Source organism: Otolemur garnettii, unplaced genomic scaffold (assembly GCF_000181295.1).
Source record: "Otolemur garnettii isolate 467f Iridium unplaced genomic scaffold, OtoGar3 scaffold00212, whole genome shotgun sequence".
NCBI classification, from domain to species: Eukaryota; Metazoa; Chordata; class Mammalia; order Primates; family Galagidae; genus Otolemur; species Otolemur garnettii.
In genome coordinates this window covers 1,493,732-1,499,029 of record NW_003852607.1, presented here as the reverse complement: position 1 = coordinate 1,499,029, position 5,298 = coordinate 1,493,732, and the positions used below count along the sequence as shown (strand labels likewise).

Below are 5,298 nucleotides of genomic sequence, written 5' to 3'. Positions count from 1 at the left end.
CAGGAGACTCGCTTGATCCCAGGAGTTGGAGGTTGGTGTGAGTGTGATGCCATGGCACTCTACCCAGGGGGATAGCTTGAGGCTCCGTCTCAAAAAAAAAAAAAAAAACGATTATACCAAAAGTAGCATAGGCACAGCACACAGAGTTATAAAACATACAATTTACTAACTGTTACGAAAAGTGTTTTTTTTTTTTTTTTATATTGAAAAGGTGATTACGTGTAATTCAAAAGAGTAGGCAGGGAAGGTTAGCATGAAACAAAACTATTAGCAAAACCCCTTGCAAAAACCCATGTTAACCCTGAAAGGAGAGTATTTTTACCCAGCAGGCAAAGCACTACAATGGGCTGAAAGCATGTTCAGTAACTGAAGGGAATGATGTATTTGTACTTGAAAAATGGATGAACTAGGGTAACAGAAACATTACTTGGAACAAACTGAGAAATATAATCCTATACAACATAATTCAGGCAACTATGATTTGAATATTCATGTTGGTCAAAGTTCATCTGCTGAGGTCCTATTCAGAATTTAGCAGTCTTTACAAACTCCATGCAGTATTCTTATTCTTTTTCTTTTTTTGTTTAGCAGGCCTAGGCAGGGATAGAACCCACCAGGCCCAGAGCAATGGGCCCGCCTGCTCCATGCAGTATTTTTAGCCATCAACCAGTTTGAACTTGTTAGAGTAACTGAGAGATAAATTATGTTTCATGTGAAATAGGAGGTCCACAGCATTTATGTATCTAACCCAAATATGCACATTAAATGAGAAAAACAAGACTTGAGCCAGGGCCTGGAGGCTCACACATGTCCCTGTGAGGGCTCATTCATGTTCAGGAATAACTGCTGATCCAAACAGCACCAGAAACAACAGGTCATAGATAACAGAGGAGCACAGGAACAGTTCAAGGGATACAGAAAGTCTCAGCTATGTTGCCAACAGGGTTATTCAGTCATCCTTCATGGACAATGGTGTGTGAGTTATAACCCAGGATGCAGCCTGATTTAGGTACCAGTGAAGAGAACAACTTAGGCATTGTCTTACAAAAGTCTGCCAAGGAAGCAACTGTGCTTACACAGTAATAGTAGTGTTGGTGGAAAATGGTCTTATGGAAACTTCTGTGGGCTCGGCGCCTGTGGCTCAAGTGGCTAAGGCGCCAGCCACATACACCTAAGGTGGCGGGTTCGAATCCCTAGCCCAGCCCGCCAAACAACAATGATGGCTGCAACCAAAAAATGGCCAGGCGTTGTGGCGGGCGCCTGTAGTCCCAGCTACTTGGGAGGCTGAGGCAGGAGACTCACTTGAGCCCAGGAGTTGGAGGTTGCTGTGAGCTGTGATGCCATGGCACTCTACCCAGGGGGATAGCTTGAGGCTCCGTTTTAAAAAAAAAAAAAAAAAAGAAACTGCTGTGCTCAGCAATATAAAAAGTAATATGCTAACCCCCCCACCCCCGTGCTTACTAAAATACTAAATACATAATATGTCTTTACATGGGTATGCAGACATAGACATTATACTTACAAATCTATGGAAAAAGAATTATACCATGTCATTTAAAATTCTACCTATGGTAGGAAAGGAAAGGTGATTTAGCAACCAACACATAAGTACCCCATTCTCAACTAATGAGACTAAAGCACTGAGGCTAAAATGGAAGAGATTGGAAGGAGAGATGGTTTGATGATGTAGGAAGAAATCAGGTTTATAAGTCTTACAATGCTTACTATGAAATTAAATTTATCACATTGAATGACCTTTGAATTCTATTTCTAGCATATATTCAACAAATTCTATATATAGATTCTAGAGGACTGTCTATGGCCATACTACCCCGAATGTGTCCCATCTCCTCTGATCTCAGATGCTAAGGTACATCAGGCCTGGTTGGTACTTGGGTGAGAGATTCTACGAAATCATGTGCAGGTATGCTGTCAGTGAGATCCAAAAGGAAATACCTGGATAGGCCTGGAGAAGAGAGGGATCATCTCATACTATACTCACAAAGATAGAAAATATAGCAATGTAGACATATCCCGGGTGTAGAATGATGATTCACTGGTCAGGTAGAGGGACGTTTGAAGAAATAAAGCTAGGATGCTATTACTGAAATCTGCCCTTGGGCTGGGCCTCGTGACTGATGCCTATAATCCTAGCAGTCTGGGATGCTGAGGCAGGTGAATTGCTTGAGCCCAGGAGTCTGAGACCAGCCTGAACAAGAGTTAAACCCTCCCTATACTAAAAATATAATCATTAGCCAGGTGTTGTGGTGGGTACATGTAATCCTAGCTACTCAGGAGGCTTAGCAAGAAGATCCCCTGAGACTCAGAGTTTGGGGTTGAAGCCAGGACACTCTACCCAGGGTGACACAGTGAGATTCTGTCTCAAAAAAAGAAAGAATGAAAAAAAAAAAAAAAAACCGGCTCGGCGCCTGTGGCTCAAGTGGCTAAGGCGCCAGCCACATACACCCAAGGTGGCGGGTTCGAATCCAGCCCGGGCCGCCAAACAACAATGACGGCTGCAACCAAAAAATAGCCGGGCGTTGTGGCGGGCGCCTGTAGTCCCAGCTACTTGGGAGGCGGAGGCAGGAGACTCGCTTGAGCCCAGGAGTTGGAGGTTGCTGTGAGCTGTGATGCCACAGCACTCTACCCAGGGGGACAGCTTGAGGCTCTGTCTCAAAAAAAAAATAGAAAAACTATCCAAACTGTTCTGGTGGGCTCCTCAGAAGGCTCAGGTAGGAATGTCCCTTGAGATCAGGAGTTTGAGGTTGCTATGAGCTATGATGCCATGGCACTCTACCCAGGGCAACAGAGTAAGACTCTGTCTCTAACAAAACAAACAAACAAAAAAAATGGTGTGAGGAGGTTCTTGCTCTGGCAGGTCCAGGCGGAAGGGAGTGGAGGCAGGACAGTTTCTCACTGCATTGAGGGGAAATAGTGATGGGACAATAAAGACTTAAAAGACAAAAAAACAAACAAACAAACAAAAAAACCCCCACAAAACAAAAAAAGCCAAAAAAATGTATTGTACTTCACAGATACGTTCCCACCCATTTGGAGTTTTTTGCTATTTCCACTTCACTCTCCTGACTCCAGAGCTGCTTCTTTGCTCCAACATTGACAAAACACTCAGGTCAAAAAGAGAGATTCCTGTTCATAGATATAAAAAATAAACGGATATCAAGTCCTGGTGCTCTTCCAAATCCCAGCCTCATGTGAAGGTAGGCTGGGACATTACAGAGAGATGTGGGGAAACATTTCACAAATTCATCCACTGAGCATCCACTTCTAAATGCTGAGGGAACACTGTAAGATGCCGCTGTCCAGCAGACTTCCCAAAACTACTGAACCAAAAGTACAGGGGTAGAGAATAAAGAACTGGCTATTTAAAATGTCCTATGGTTTCCAGCACACCTCAGCCTTGGTATGGTGAAGGGTGCAGAGAACATAAACAAAGGCTTAGGTAACGTCCAGATGGCACATTGAGAAGCTTTTCATTTCTGAATAAATACAGCTTTGATCTCAGTCAAGAACATAGGGGGTTCTAAGAGGAAATAAGGAAAAATAGAAAGGTATGCAAGGATAGATCCTAACTTTGGGAGAAAAGTAATCCTCACCCAGGGACACTAGGTTCCTATAGTTCTCCAACATCACATCCCTGTATAAAGTCCTCTGAGCAGGATTCAGGCATATCCACTCCTCCTGAGAGAATTCTATGGCCACATCCCTGAACGTCAAAGGGCTCTGAAATGAAAACACATTTTACCAAAGGGTTATGTGTAGAGTTCTTATGTTTCCACAAAAAGAGAAGACAGAGGTGAGAGGATGGACTCATTGAGATGAGTGTTCCTACAAATCCAAGTAAAGTATTTCTGAGCACATTATGTCTCTTTTCTTCTGTTTTACTGTAGTCTTCAATTGAAGGTTCTAATATCCTTTAAATGAGGGTATTTCTCATTCTTGTGGACAATTTAAGAAATCGACAAATACATCAATGCAGGGCTATCTCTGTACGTGTGTTAGATACTATTTTTGACACAGAAAGTGATATTGAGTGTTGAGATGAGCTAAAGGATGGGTGGCAACTTCAGAGATAACAACATTCATGGTGCCTTTAAGGAAAGGCCAGAATCTAAAATCTGAGTTGATGGCAACAAGAGCAGTGACTGAAGCTTCTGAACACTTCCTTGTGCTAAGTGTTATGCTAAATACCATATACCAACATAATAGCCCACGACAGAAAGCTCTGTTGCCATTTTACTAGGAACTGTGTCACATACAGGTGTGCAACCTTTTTTTTCCTGCTACACTTTGGAAGAAGAAGATTGTGTTTGGCCACCCTTGGAATACACAAACGCTAACAAAAACTGATGATCAAAGACAGGGCTGTGAATGTTTTTTCCAAAATCCTACACCACAGATGAGCAAAACAGTCCTGAAATAGTCCACATATGGTGGTGCCCTGGCCTCAGGTTAGACACTCCTGAATATACTCTAAGATAAAATGGTAGACAAAATTCGGCACCCCTTTAAAATAAAAAACACAAAACCATGTACCAACAGGAAAAAAACCATGAGACATTGAGCTCGGGACGACTTTCTGCAATATAACACCAAAAGCACAAGCAAGAAAAACTAATACAGACAAAAGAAACTGGATCCAAATACAAAATTTCTATGCATTAAAGTTATCAACCAAAAGACGGAAATTTTTCTTCAAATCATGTCTCTGACAGGGGCTCATATCCAGATTATATGAGGAACTTCTACAACTTTACAACAAAAAAGAAATAAATCAATTATAGAATGGGCAAAGGACTTCCATAGGCATTACTCCAAAGAAGATAAGCAAATGGCCAACAGGCACATGAAAAGATGCTCAGTATCACTAATCATAAGACAAATGCAAACTAACACCACAGAAAGACTTGACAGCATACTGAAGGGGTACATTACCCCATGCTCAGACATGGCAGTTTGGCTTCATGTGCTCCCCATGGAGATTCTTTTTCTCTGAGGACTTGCCTGTGCCTGCAGAAATGCAGAAACATTTTCACAAAAGAATAAACCTGAGAGCCGGACCTAGGTAGCAGCTGGAAGCTGGAACACCTGTGGAGGCATTGGGCTATTGTGCTCTGCTCCTCTCCTCATTAACATTATAATCACTTGTTGGTTTAGGGAAATGGGCTGACAGAGCAGACAATCTGGCTCCCCTGTGTTTTAACCTCAAACAAGATCAACTGTATATGTGCTCAGCAGCAATCCTACTGAATTGGAATCTTTTTTTTTTTTTTTTTTTTT

At 42.2% G+C, this 5,298-nt stretch overlaps 1 pseudogene; it reads right to left on the bottom strand.

The window, feature by feature from the left end:
• The window catches only part of LOC105888162, a 64,400-nt pseudogene that overhangs the window by 49,737 nt on the left and 9,365 nt on the right, over positions 1–5,298 (bottom strand).